Source organism: Ischnura elegans, chromosome 1 (assembly GCF_921293095.1).
Source record: "Ischnura elegans chromosome 1, ioIscEleg1.1, whole genome shotgun sequence".
Classification (NCBI taxonomy): domain Eukaryota; kingdom Metazoa; phylum Arthropoda; class Insecta; order Odonata; family Coenagrionidae; genus Ischnura; species Ischnura elegans.
The window spans coordinates 112,790,163-112,805,543 of NC_060246.1; positions in this window are offsets into that span (position 1 = coordinate 112,790,163).

The following is a 15,381-nucleotide window of genomic DNA, read 5'->3' on the forward strand; positions in this document are numbered from 1 at the left end:
ACCAGTTAACCTGCAAATTATAATTTTTGAGTAGCATTTCCTTCCTGAATAATTTTCATTTATATTGATTTAACAGACATTTTTTATTCCCTTATATTTTATTTAGGATAGTTAACCTTCCCCAATACCCCTCATCTGAATCATATTTCCTCCCTATCTAACCTGAGTGTATCTTCATATTTTGATATTTTTCACTTCCTGAATATTTATTATTGGAAAAGTTGTCCAGATTAGTTAAAAAAATGTATTCAAATGAAAAATTATAAAATTATTCACCTCACTAAACCAAAAATTCCCTTAGAAGTGGGTGCAGAGTTGTACAAGTTCAAATTGGATATGAAGTAAAAGTAGCGCCTCAAAAATAGTGATACCAGACAGGGGCGCAGATAGAATTAAGGCTGGGGGGGATTTAGGTGCAACTAATACCTGTGCGCGGTGGTATGGAAAACCCACCAGGATAAGTGGGAGGTGCGAGATCAATAAATTGCGGAATTTTAAGATAAAAGGTTCAAAATGGTGAGTTTTATGGCTTTCTGAGGGATATTTTATTAATCCTTACACTATTATATTAGCAATATCATAGAGTAAGTATATTCGCGAAATGTATTTCATTTGATACATTGATCGTTCAACGAAGCGATGAACATCAATAAGATTTATATTGTCTCTTGAAGCGAAAAAATCTTCCCTCACGGAAAATCTCTTCCTCGTCAAAACAGCAGCTCACCTCGCCAACCTATCTGATGGCAATACGATCTCCTTGGGAGACGGGAGCTTTCAACGTAGACCCAGGCCAGTAAGGAAAGCCTGACGAGGTGCGTTCATTAAAAATTCATAACTCCCCTTGTAATCGAGATAAAGTTACAATTCTTTCACCAAAAATAAATTTATAGATTTTTACAAATTTCATACGCAGCATATATATATGGACCTATATCGTAAGATACAAAAGTTAGCAGGCGATTGATTTTTACCCTGCAAAATTCCAGATTTTTCGTCCGAAAGATATATAAACACACATAACAACGTTGAAACTGAGTTATGAACAAATTAAAGTTTACCAGTACGGAAAAAAATCTGCTATAAACATTTCCTGCAAGTTTCAACTTTATGCTAAGAACAGTCTGCCGGAAAATGGATTAGGAATATAAACTCGGAAAAGTCAAGTAACTAGCCGAAATTCGAGAAAATATTTTTTATAACAATTGTTATACACAAAATCGAATAATTATTGTATCCACTAAACGTAGCAACCCTTTCTGCTTCAGAATATATTTTTAGACATGTGGAACGAGCAAATTAAAAAAATGCCAAAATTGTTCATAGCCATCTGGTTAATTGTTCTAGAATTACGCCAAAAACGTATACGAATTTTGTACGTGTGGTGAGCTCTCTATATATACTTACTCTATGGTAATATCAATGTAATAAGTAAAATAGATTAAATTTAAATATTTATCTGAGCTCTGGGGGGGGTTTAACCCCAAAAACTCGCTGCGCCACTGATACCAAAAGTTAAGCAGTTGTAAATCAGGCCTCAGAGAGTGTTTTTTTAGCAGTATTATTTTTAGAATTTTATTGAAATATCACATTTTCCCATTCAGCAAAAAAATATTTTGTTGACAATGACGTTTTTGCTTCCCATTTTCAAAACGGGTTTTGATTAAAATTTTGTGTAACTACATCATTATTTTAAATCTAAATTAAAAATATTATTTCAATATAAAGTTTACCTACTGAATCAAAAATTTGCAATTTTCCTACAGTGAATTAAAATATGTTCAAGACTCCGAAGTCATTTATTAACCTTTCCCTCCTGCAGACTCAAATGTGTTTGGTTCTTAAAGTTCATAATTTTCTTTTATCATTTCCCATTTTTAATCTTGAGAATCCTGAATCTTTGTTTACAATAAATTTTAGATGTTAATCATTACATAGCATTTTTATTACTAGCTATTCCTAATTTTCTTTTGACATAATTGGGTCACAATTTCCCATTTCCATACCTGTGCATTAAAAGGTTTATTTGACAGGATAATTTTAACCTATGTACTAAAATAATGCTTCATCCTACAAGGCATCAAAAAATGTTGATGACTGTAATATGGGTTTTTTCACAACATTTCTCAATAATACTGTTTTAATTTAAAAATGTTTTAAATAAGGATAATGTAAACAACCATACCCTCACAACCTGCCCAACCCATCCTGACCTAAAAATACCCAGCCAAAAAAAACTTACCGAACCGTACCAAACCCAAACAAACCCAAACCACACCAACCTAAACCGACATAAACGTAACCCAAACAAACCAAACCCAAACCAACCTAAACCGACATAAACCCATCCCAAACCAACTGAACTCAACCTAACCCAACCAAAACATACAGAACCCCAATCAAACCAAGCTAAAACGACACAAAACCGGCCCAATCACACCCAACACAACCCAACCCAACCAAACCCAGCCAACAAAACAAATCGAACACAACCATACACAACCTAAACTGACACATATCCGACCAAAACCATCCCAACCCAACCCGACCCGACCCGACCCAACCCAACCCAAGCCTACGCAAGGCTACCCAAACCTACCCAAACCTACCCAAACCTACTCAACCCTACCAATCGAGACGAACCCTGCCGTGCGATCGAAAAATCAATGTGATTTCGGGCGACGCAAACTTATTTCAAAGATAACTGCATAAACACCTCAACAAATCTTCAAAGAATGCTCTCATATAAGTTACTCCGCGTGACTTTGCCAAAAACCCATTTGAAACTCTACCTAAATGTAAAACTTTGTTGAAAAACAGTATCCTCCATTTTGTAACTGCACGGAAAGGATTTTTCGCTAATATTCTTTAACATTACGGGAAATTAAAGAAAAAACCCTATGCCAACAGAGTATGTGGTCTTTTCTTCCGCAAGAATCCATCCATAACTTCACCATCTACGTACTTTGGAAGATTTTCAGAGAGAATTGAATACGGGCGTTTTTATGGAAATTTCCTCACGTTTGAGCCTCTGTATCACAGTAACGGGTAAGATCAATGCCAAATATAGTACATATCCATAAACTTCAATCATTTTTTAGTATACCTGCGAAGTTTCAAGTCTATAACTCAAAAATGCCATTTTGTAATTTTGTCCGGTTTATCCGATTTCCGCCCACTGTGCGATGTTAAAACTGCCGGAATATAATTTTAAAACTAATTTCACAATTTTTCATTTATAAATTACTCACTATTACTTACCATGAATCCACACAAATTTCGAAAATGCCACACTTCAAAATATCCCACTTTTATTGTTAACATGGTCGTTTCCTCTGACGCTCATGAAAATTGCACCGAAGTTATTTTTTTATATAAAGTTTTTTTTTACATGGGCACTATTATTTGGATTTTACACGCAGTCTTTTTCAGTGAAAAATCCCAATTTTCGGAAATACCACTTTTCAAATGAGCAACTCTCATGAGAAATTAGAACTTTCACATTTACAGTTGACACGGAAGTCTTCCACTGGAGCTCACCAAAGTTGCACCGAAGTTAGAACTGGCCGGAATATAATTCTATACGATGTTTCATTGATGAGGCTATTCTAGATGATGTTCCCTCTCTCACTTCACTCCCATGGCCATTTATACCCTAAATGGTATTTATCGTCGCCAACTGCCTGCCTCCAACTCTTTCTAACTTCTGCATCCGCCTCGCTGACTCCTCGATGCTATTATATAGACTTTATTCACACAATTCTTGTGAAAAATTCCAAAATTTGAAACTGTCACACTTCAAATGAGTTTCAAAGTACACATTTACAGTGTGTATGGCATTTTTCCAATGAAATTTTCACCGATAATAGACCTCAAGCAGATAAAGTTTTATTGCAAATTTCACTGATGAGCACACTTTTCTTTATATCTCTTTCTAACTATTTCTAGAAAAAATAACAAAATTTTAATTTATTTCACCCTAAAATACATCATATTTTTTCACGGGAAGACATCGTGAATGACTTACAAAGAATTTTGCGCTCATCGATGACACTTGGTATGATATTTTACTACGCGTGGTTCTAAGATGAAAATTTGGTGATAATCGGTGGAAATGTTTGTACCATGTCAACAATTAATGTGAACTCTTTTGTGGTGTGGCAATTTCTAAACGTGAGATTGGAAGTTTAATATCACTCACTTCCTGTGAAAAATCCCGAATTTCTAAAACTGTCAGACTTTAATGGATCAGTTGAAATGAAATAGATAAATGGTATATTTTTGATGCGTTGTATGATAATTATGATACAAAAAATAATTTTTTTACAGGCGTGTCACAATTCCAAAATTTATATCCCCGTGGATTTAAAATGTGCTTTTAACAAAAGACTCCATATCGTATTGCATTATTATTCCCTTCCAATTTCGCACTTTTATTACTTCGCAATATGATTTTATTTCCGCATGATTTTAGCGTTGTATCGTAATTTTGAATTTTTCATACAACGCTATAAAAATATTTCGGTGACTAGAATTTTCAAGTCTGAAACATTAATTCCCATTTTCCTTCTTGCGAATTCAAAATATGTTTTTAGAAGAATTTTTAACCTCTGAAACAAAAGAGCACTTTTGTCGCAGCGTATTCAAATTTTGTCGTTGTTTAGGCTTACTTCCGTATCATCATTTCCCATATTTATTTTTGCATAATCAAACTGTACTTTCCATACAATTTGCATTAAAAATTCGCATTTTCCCCAAAAAGTATTTCTGTCTGTAGATGACAATAATTTTCACTTCCGTCTTATGTTTTCGTGTTAATATTTCAGCGTTTTCAATATGTGTTATTGAGAAAACATTTACTTCAGTATCATCATTTTGTATTCCTGCGCACGAAAAAGTTTCTCATGAACTATTTATGTTCGAATTTTCGCTTTTTTTAGAAGAATTTCATGCATAGTTGGTAACAAGAATATTCATACCAAAGTCACATTTTTAATTTATTCATTCTGAGTACTGAAATCCAGTTCGCAAGTTCATATCCAAGTGACATTTTTAATTTTTTCTTTCTGACTGCAGAAAAATTTCGTTTGAAACAAGAATATTCATATCCTAATCACATTTTTAATTTTTTCACTTTGAGTAGTGAATTCACTTTGTATCAAGAATATTCACATGCAAGCCACATTTTTAATTTTTTTTCTGAGTACTGAAATCGCATTTGCAAGACAAATATGCATATCAAAGTCACATTTTTAATTTTTTCACTATGAGAAGTGAATTCCCGTTTGTAACAAAAATATTCATACCCAAAGAAAAATTTAATTTTTTTCTTTCTGAGGACTGAAATCACGATTGCACCAAGAATATTCATATCCAATTAACATTTTTAATTATTTCACTTTGAGTTTGAGTTTGCGTTTGTAACAAGAATATTTCTATCCATGTCACGTTTATAATTTTTTATTTCAGAGTACTGAAATCGCGTTAGCGAGAGGAACTTTCATATCCAAGTAATATTTTTAATTTTTTCACTTTGAGTAGTGAATTAGCGTTTGTAACAACGATATTCATATCCAAGTAACATTTTTAATTTTTTCACTTTGTGTACTGAAATCGCGTTTGCAACAAGAATATTCATAATTAAGTAACAATTTTAATTTATGTTTCTAATAATTTACTTCAGTATCATCATTTTGTAATCCTGCGCACGAAAAAGTTTCTCAGTGAGTTTGCAACATGAATATTCATTCCCAAGTAACATTTTAAACTTTTTCACTTTGAATAGTGAATACGCGTTTGTAAGAAGAATATTCGTATCCAAGTAACATTTTTAATTTTTTCATTTTTAGTTCTGAATTCGCGATTGTAACAAGAATATTTCTATCCATGTCACGTCTTTAATATTTTATTTCTCAGTACTGAAATCGCGTTAGCAAGAAGAATTTTCATATCTAAGTAACATTATTAATTTTCTCACTTTGAGTAGTAAATTAGTGTTTGTATCAAGAAAATTCATATCCAAGTCACATTTTTGATTTTTTCTTTCTGAGTACTAAAAACGCGTTTGCAAGAGGAATATTCACATCTGAGTTACATTTTTAATTCTTTCTTTCGGAGTACATAATTCGCGTTTTCAACATGAATATTCATATCGAAGTCACATTTTTAATTTTTTCACTTTGAGAAGTCATTCGAGTTTGTAACAAGACAATTCATATCAAAGTCACATTTTTAATTTTTTCAATTTCAGTATTGAATTCGCGTTGGTAACAAGAGTATTCATATCCAAGTCATAGTTTTTTTCTGAAGCTGTCATCGCATTTGCAAAAAGAATATTCATATCCAAGTCACATTTTTAAGTTTTTCACTTTGAGTAGTGAATTCGCCTTTGTATCAAGAATATTCATATATAGTCACATTTTTAATTTTTCTCTTCCCGAGTGCTAAAATCACGTTTACAACATGAATATTTACAACCAAGTCACATTTAAAAAAAATTACAGTTTGAGTTGTGAATTCGCGTTTGTAACAAGAATTTTCATATCCAAGTCACCTTTTTAATTTTTTCTTTCTGAGTGATGAATTCGCGTTGGTAACAAGAATATTCATTTTCAATTCAGATTCTTAATTTTTAATTTCTGAGCACAGAAATTGCGTTTGAAACTTTGAAGATTCATATCTTAATCACATTTTTAATTCGTTCACTTTGAGTAGTGATTTCGCGTTTGTATCAAGAATATTCATATGAAGTCAAATTTTTAATTTTTTCTTTTTGACTACTGATATCGCGTTTGGAACGAAAGAATTTATATCCAAGTAACATTTTTAATTAATTCATTCTCTGTAGTGAATTCGATTTTCTTACAAGTTTAATCAAATATCAGTCACATTTTTAATTTTTTTTCTGATGACTGAATTCTGGTTTGTAACAAAAATATTCATATCTAAGTAAGATTTTTTATTTTGGTTCGTTTTTATTTTTACTTTCTGAGTACAGAAATCGCCTTTGCAACAAGAATATTCATATGAAAGTTAAATTTTTATTCTTTCATTTGAGTAGTGATTTAGCGTTTGTAACACGAATATTCAAATCCAAGTAACACCTTGAATTTTTTCTTTCTGAGTACAGAAATCGCGTTTGTAACAAGAACATTAATATCCTATTCACATTTTTAATTATTTCACTTTGTACAGTGAATTCGCGTTTGTATCAAGTATAATCATATCCAAGTCACATTTTTAATTTTTTTACCTTGAGTATAGAAATTGCGTTTGCAACAAATACCAACAACATATTTAAAGTCACATTTTTAATTTTATATCTTTGAGTAGTGAATTCGAGCCAGCAACAAGAATATTTATATCGTAGCCATATTTTTTTAATTTTTTCTTTCTGAGTAGGTACTGAAATCGTGTTTTCAACAAGAATATTTTATCTAATAAAAATTTTGAATTTTTTCTTTCTGAGTACTGAAAGCGATTTTGCACCAAGAATATTCATATCCATGTAACATTTTTTATTTTTTTCAGTTTGAGTAGTTAATTCGCATTTGTAGCAAGAATGTTTCTATCCAAGTGACATTTTTAATATTTTATTTCTGAGTACAGAAATCACGTTTGCAGCAAGAATATTCATATCCAAATAATATTTTTAATTTTTTCACATTGCGTCGTGAATTCGCGTTTGTAACAAGAATATGTATTCATATTAAAAATCACATTTTTAATTTTATCTTTTTGAATAGTGAATTCGCGTTTGCAACAAGAATATTTATATCATAGCCACTTTTTAAATTTTTTTCTTTCTGAGGACTGAAGTTGCGTTTGCAAAAAGAACAATTAAATCAAAGTAACATTGTTAATTTTTTCAAATGAGAAGTGAATTCGCGTTTGTAACAAGAATATTCATAATCAAGACCGATTTTTAATTTTTACTTTCTGAGTACAGAAATGGCGTTGGCAACAAGATGATTCTTATCTAAATCACATTTTAAATTCCGTTCACTTTGAATAGTGAAATCGCGTTTGAACAAAAATATCCATATCAAAGTAACATTTTTAACTTTTTCACCTTGAGTAGTGGAATTCCGTTTTATCAAGTACATTCATATTCAAGAAACATTTTCAATTTTAACACTTCACTCATCCAAGTAACATTTTTAATTCATTCAAATTGTGTAGTGAATTCGCTTTTCTTACAATAATAATCAAATATAAGTCACATTTTTAATTTTTTTTTCTGAGGACTGAATTCTTGTTTGTAACAAAAAAATTCATATCCAAGTAAAATTTTTAATTCATTAAAGAATAATCATATCTAAGTCACAATTTTTAATTTTTTTCTGAGGAATGAACTCGCGTTTGCAACTTGAATATTCACATCCAAGTGAAGTTTTTAAATTTTTCACTTGAGTAGTGAATTCGCGTTTTTAACAAAAATATTCATATTTAAATAAAATGTTTTATTTGACTCTTTCTGAGAACTGAAATCGCGATTTCAACAAGAGTGTTCATATCCTAGTTTCATTTTTAATTTCCAGAAATCGCCTTTGCAACAAGAATATTCATATGCATGTCACATTACAAACTTTTCTTTTTCTGATGACTGAAATCGCGTTTGCAAAAAGAATATTCACATCCAAGTCAAATTTTGATTCTTTCACTGTAGTAGTGATTTCGCTTTGGTAACAAGAATATTTATATCAATTAACATTTTTAATTTCTTCACTTTGAGTATAAAAATCGCGTTTGCAATTAAAATATTCATATCAAAGTAATATATTTAAATTTTTTACTTTGGGTAGTAAATTCGCGGTTGTAACAAGAATATTCATATCCAAGTCAGATTTTTAATTTTTTCAGTCGGTGGACTTAAATCGCGTTTGCAAAAAGAATTTTCAAATCCAAGTCACCTTTTTTATTTTTCCTTTCCACGTACAGAAATATCTTTTGGAACACAAATATATTCATATCCTAATCATATTTTTATTATTTTCACTTTTAGTAGTGAATTTTTTTTTCTGGGAACTGAAATCGCAATTGCACAAGAATATTCACAGTCAAGTAACATTTTTTAATTCTTCAGTTTGAGCAGTGAATTCGCTTTTTATGAAGAATATTCATTTTATTCCAAGTCACATCTTTATTTTTTTCTTTCTTAGTATTGTAATCGGGTTTTCAACAAGAATATTAATATGCAAGTGATATTTTTAATTTTTTCACATTGAGTAGTGAATTCGCGTTTGTAACAAGAATATTCAAATCCAAGTAACACCTTGAATTTTTTCTTTCTGAGTACAGAAATCGCGTTTGTAACAAGAATATTCATATCCTATTCACATTTTTAATTATTTCACTTTGTAGAGTGAATTCGCATTTGTATCAAGAATATTCATATCCAAATCACATTTTTAATTTTTTTTCTGAGTACTGAAACCGACTTTGCACCAAGAATATATATAACCATGTAATATTTTAAATTTTTCCTGTTTGAGTAGTTAATTCGTGTTTGTAGCAAGAATCATTCTATCCAAATGGCATTTAAAATTTTTTATTTCTGATTACTGAAATCACGTTGGCACAAGAATATTTATATCCAAGTAATATTTTAAATTTTTCACATGGAGTAGTGAATTCACGTTTGTAACATGAATATTCATATTTGCCTGACGTTTTTGATATTTTTACTTTGGAAAGTTAATTCGCGGTATAAAAAACCAATATGTTCATATCTAAGGCACATTTTTAATTTTTCTCTTTCTGAGTACAGCAATCGCGTTTGCAAAAAGAATATTAATATCCAAGTCACATTTTCAATTTTTTCTGTCTGAGTACAGAAATATCGTTTGGAACACAAATATATTCATATCCTAATCATATTTTTAATATTTTCACTTTGAGCAGTGAATTCGCGTTTGTAGCAAGATTTTTCATATCAATGTCACCTTTTTTTATTTTTTCTTTCCGAGTACAGAAATATCGTTTGGAACACAAATATATTCATATCTTAATCATATTATTAATATTTTGGCTTTGAGTAATAAATTTCGCGTATATAACAAGAATATTCACATCAAAGTAAAATTTTTAAATTTTTTTCTGAGAACTGAAATCGCGTTTGCAACAAGAGTATTCACAACCAAGTAACATCTTAAAATTTTTCAGTTTAGTAGTGAATTCGGTTCTATGAAGAATTTTCATATCCAAGTCACTTCTTCAATATTTTCTTTCTGAGTATTGAAATCGGGGTTTCAACAAGAATATTCATATCCAAGCAACATTTTTAATTTTTTCACTTAGAGTACTGAAATTGCGTTTGCAACTAAAATATTCAGATCAAAGTAACCTTTTTAAAATTATTCACTTTGGGTAGTAAATTCGCGGTTGTAACAAAAATATTCATAGTCAAGGCAGATTTTTAATTTTTTCAGTCGATGGACTTAAATCGCGTTTGCCAAACGAATATTCATATCCAAGTCACATTTTTAATTTTTTCCACTTTGAGTATAGAAATTGCATATGCAACAAATATATTCATATTAATGTCACATTTTAAATTTTTTTCTTTTTGACTCGTGAATTCGCGTTTGTAACAAGAATTTTTATATCCTAGCAACATAAATAATTTTTTTCTTTCTCAGTCAGAAATCGCGTTTTCAACAAGAATAATCATATCCAATTTATATTTTTAATTTTTTTTTCTGAGTAAAGAAATTGCGTTTGCAACAAGAATATTCATATGTAAGTCACATTTTTAATGTTTTCTTTCTGAGTACAGAAATATCGTTTGGAACACATGTATATTCATATCCTTATCATATTATTAATATTTTCACTTTGAGCAATGAATTCGCGTTCATAACAAGAATATTCATATCAAAATAAAATTTTTAGTTTTTTTTTCTTTCTGAGAACTGAAATCGCGTTTGCAAAAAGAATATTTATATCTAAATAAATTTTTTTATTTTAGTTCATTTTTTATTTTTATTTTCTGAGTACAGTAATCGCCTTTCCAACAAGAATATTCATATGCAAGTCACATTTCAAACTTTTCTCTTTCTGATGACTGAAATCGCGAATGGAAAAAGAATAGTCACATCCAAGTCAAATTTTTATTCTTTCACTTGAGAAGTGATTTCGCGTTTGTAACAAGAACATTCATATCCTAATCAGTTTTAATTATTTCACTTTAAATAGTGAATTTGCGTTTGTATCTAGAATATTCATATCCAAATCACTTAAAAAATTTTTGCTTTCTGAGTACTGAAATCGGACTTTCAACAAGAATATTCATATCTAAGTAACATTTTTAATTTTGTCTTTCTGAGTACTGAAATCGGACTTTCAACAAGAATATTCATATCTGAGTAACATTTTTAATTTTGTCTTTATGAGTGCTGAAATCGACTTTACACCAAGGATATTGATATCCATGTAACATTTTAAATTTTTTCAGTTTGAATAATTAATTCGTGTTTATAGCAAGAATGTTTCTTTTCAAGTGACATTTAAAATTTTTTACTTCTGAGTACTGAAATCGCGTTTACACAACATATCCAAGTAAAATTTTTAATTTTTTCACATTGAGTATTGAATTCGCGTTTTAAACTAGAATGTTCATATCCAAGTCACATTTTTAGTTTTTCTCTTTCTTAGTACTGAAATGACGTTTGCAACAAGAATATTCACAACCAAGTGTCATTTTTTAAGTCTTCAGTTTCAGTAGTGAATTAGCGATTGTAACAAGAATTTTCATATCAGAGTCACCTTTTTAATTTTTTCATTCTTGGAACAGAAATATCGTTTGGAGCACAAATATATATTCATATCCTAATCGTGTTTTTAATATTTTCATTTTGTGTAGTGACATCGCGTTTATAACAAGAATATTCATATCCAAGTAAAATTTTTAATTTTTTTCTTTCTGAGAACTGAAATTGCGTTTTCAACAAGAATATTCACAACCGAGTGACATTTTAAAAGTTTTCAGTTTGAGTTGTGAATTCGCTTTCTATGAGGAATCTTTTTATCCAAGTCGCTTTAAAAATTTATCTTTCTGAGAACTGAAATCGGATTCCCAACTAGAATATTAATTTTTCAAGAATATTCATGACCTTCAATTTTTAATTTTTTCACTTTTTGTACAAAAATCGCGTTTGCCACTTAAATATTTATATCAATGTAATATTTAAAAATTTTTCATTTTGGGTAGTGAATTCGCGGTTGTATATCTAAGTCACATTTTTTAGTTTATAACTTGAGTAGTGGATCCGCGTTTGCATCAAGAATATTTATATCCAAGTCACATTTTTAATTTTTTCATTTTGAATAGAGAATTCGTGTTTGTATCAAGAATATTCATATCCAAGTCGCATTTTTAATTTATTCTCTCAGAGTACTAAAAACGCGTTTGCAACAAGTATATTCATATATATGTCACATTTATAATTTTTTCTTTCTGAGTACTGAAATCAACTTTGCACCAAGAATATTAATATCCATGTAACAATTTTAATTTTTTCAGTTTTTTGTAGTTCATTCGCGTGTGTAGCAAGAATGTTTCTATCCAAGTGACATTTTTAATTTCTGAGTACTGAAATCGCGTTTGCACCAAGATTATTCATATCGGTGTAACATTTTTAATTTTTTCAGTTTTTTGTAGTTAATTCGCTTTTTTGCAAGAATTTTTCTATCCAAGTGACATTTTTATTTTTTTATTTCTGTATACTGAAATCGCGTTTGCACAAGAATATTTATATCCAAGTAAAATTTTTAATTTTTTCACATTGAGTAGTGAATTCGTGTTTGCAACAAGAATATTCATATCCAAGACTCATTTTTTATTTTTATCTTTCTGAGTACTTAAATCACGTTTGCAACAAGAATAATAACATCCAGTCACATTTTTAAATTTTCAGTTTGAGTAGTGAATTCCTGTTTTAACAATATTCATATCCAAGTAAAATTTTTAATTTTTTCACATTGAGTATGAATTCGCGTTTGTAACAAGAATTTTCATAACCAAGTCACCTTTTTAATTTTTTCTTTCTGAGTACAGAAATATCGTTTTGAACACAAATATATTCATATCTTAATTATATTTTTAATATTTTCTCTTTGAGAAGCGAATTCGCGTTTGCAACAAGAATATTCATATCCAAATAAAATTTTTTCTTTTTTTTTCTTTCTGAGAACTGAAATCGCGTTTGCAACAAGAATATTCACAACCAAGTCACATTTTTAAATTTTTCGGTTTAGTAGTGAATTCGCATTCTATGAAGCATATTCATATCCGAGTCAAATCTTAAAATATTTTTTTGTGAGCATATAATAGCATAAGTATACTTGATATAAACACGATTTCACTAATCGATGTGGAAAAATTGTGAATGTGACTTGGATATTAAGAGTCTTGATGCAAAGCGTATTCAATACAGAGAGTGAAAAAATAAAATTTTTTATTAGGATATGAATATTCTTGTTGCAAACCCGATTTTAGTACTCAGAAAGTAAAAATTAAAAATATGACTTTTATATGAATATTCTTGATGCAAACGCGAATTCACTAATCGAAGTGAAAAAATTAAAAATGCGATTTGATATGAATATTCATGTTGAAAACGCGATATCTGTACTAAGAAAGAAAAAATTAAAAATGTGACTTAGATATGATAATTTATGTTGCAAACGCGATTTCACTAATCGAAGTGAAAAAATTAAAAATGCGATTTGATATGAATATTCATGTTGAAAACGCGATACCTGTACTAAGAAAGAAAAAATTAAAAATGTGACTTAGATATGATAATTTATGTTGCAAACGCGATTTCTATTACAATGTTGTTACTATTTCTTAATTTCTAAATTAAACTATCAGAGAGTCAAAAAATTAAAATTGTTACTTGGATATGGTTATTTTTGGTGCAAACGCGATTTTAATTCTCAGAAATAAAAAAAGTGATATTATTACTTTTTAATTTCTAGGGACATAAATCGCGTTTGCAATTAGAATATTTACATCCAGGTCACATTTTTAAGTTTTTTTCACTTCGACTAGTGAATTCGCGTTTGTAATAAGAATATTTATAATCAAATTACATTTGAAATTATTTTAATGTACATAAATCGCGTTTCAACAAAGAATAATTATATCCTAATCACATTTAAAATTGATTCACTTTCAATAGTGTATTCGCGTTATTATGAAGAATATTCATTAAAAGTCACATTTAAAATTTTGTGCAGAAATCGCGTTTGTAAACGGAATATTCATATCAAAGTGATATTTTTAATTTTTTCACTTAGGGTAGTAAGTTTGCTTTCATAACATGAATATTCATATCAAAGTCAATTTTTAATTTTTATATTTCGGAGGACTTTATTCGCTATTGAAACAAGAAAATTCATATCCTAATCAAATTTTTAATTTTTTCACTTTGAGTAGTATATTTGCGTTTGTATTAAGAATATTAATATCGAAGTCACTATTTACTTCTTTCTTTCTGAGTACTGAAAACGCGTTTGCACCAAGAACATTCATATCCAAGTAATATTTTCAATTTTTTCACATAGAGAAGTAAATTCACGTTACTAACAATGATATTCATATCCAAGTGACATTATTAATTTTTTCATTTCAGTACTTAAATCGTATTTGGAGCAAAAATATTCATATCAAAGTCACATTTTTAGTTTTCTTCTTTCTGAGGACTGATATCGCGTTTGCAAAAAGAATATTCACATCCAGGTGACATTTTTAAAAATTTCACTCTAGTAGTGAATTCGCGTTATTAGCAAGAATATTTATATCCAAGTAACATTTTTAATTTTTTAACATTGAGTACAAAAAATGCAACAAAAAAAATATATCGAAGTAGCATTTCTAATTTTTTCATTTTGGGTAGTAAATTCGCGTTTGTAACAATAATATTCATATCCAAGTATCATTATTAATTATTTCACTTTCAGTACTGAAATCGTATTTGTAACTAAACTATTCATATCTAAGTCTCAATTTTCTTCTTTCCGAGGACTGAAATCACGTTTGCAAAAAAAATATTCACATCCAGCACACATTTTAAATTTTTTTATTTTAGTACTATATTCGCGTTTGTATCAGGAATAATTGCATCCAAGTAACATTTTTAATTTTTTTACATTGAGTAGATAAATGGCGTTTGCAAAAAAAATGGATATCAAAGTAACATTTTTAATTTTTTCATTTTGTGCAGTAAATTCGCGTTTATAACAAGAATATTCATATCCAATTAGCATTATTAATTTTTCCACTTTCGGTACTGAAATCGCGTTTGGAAAAAAAAATTCATATCCAGGTATAACTTTTAAATTTTTCAGTATTGGTATTGAGTTCGCGTTTATAAC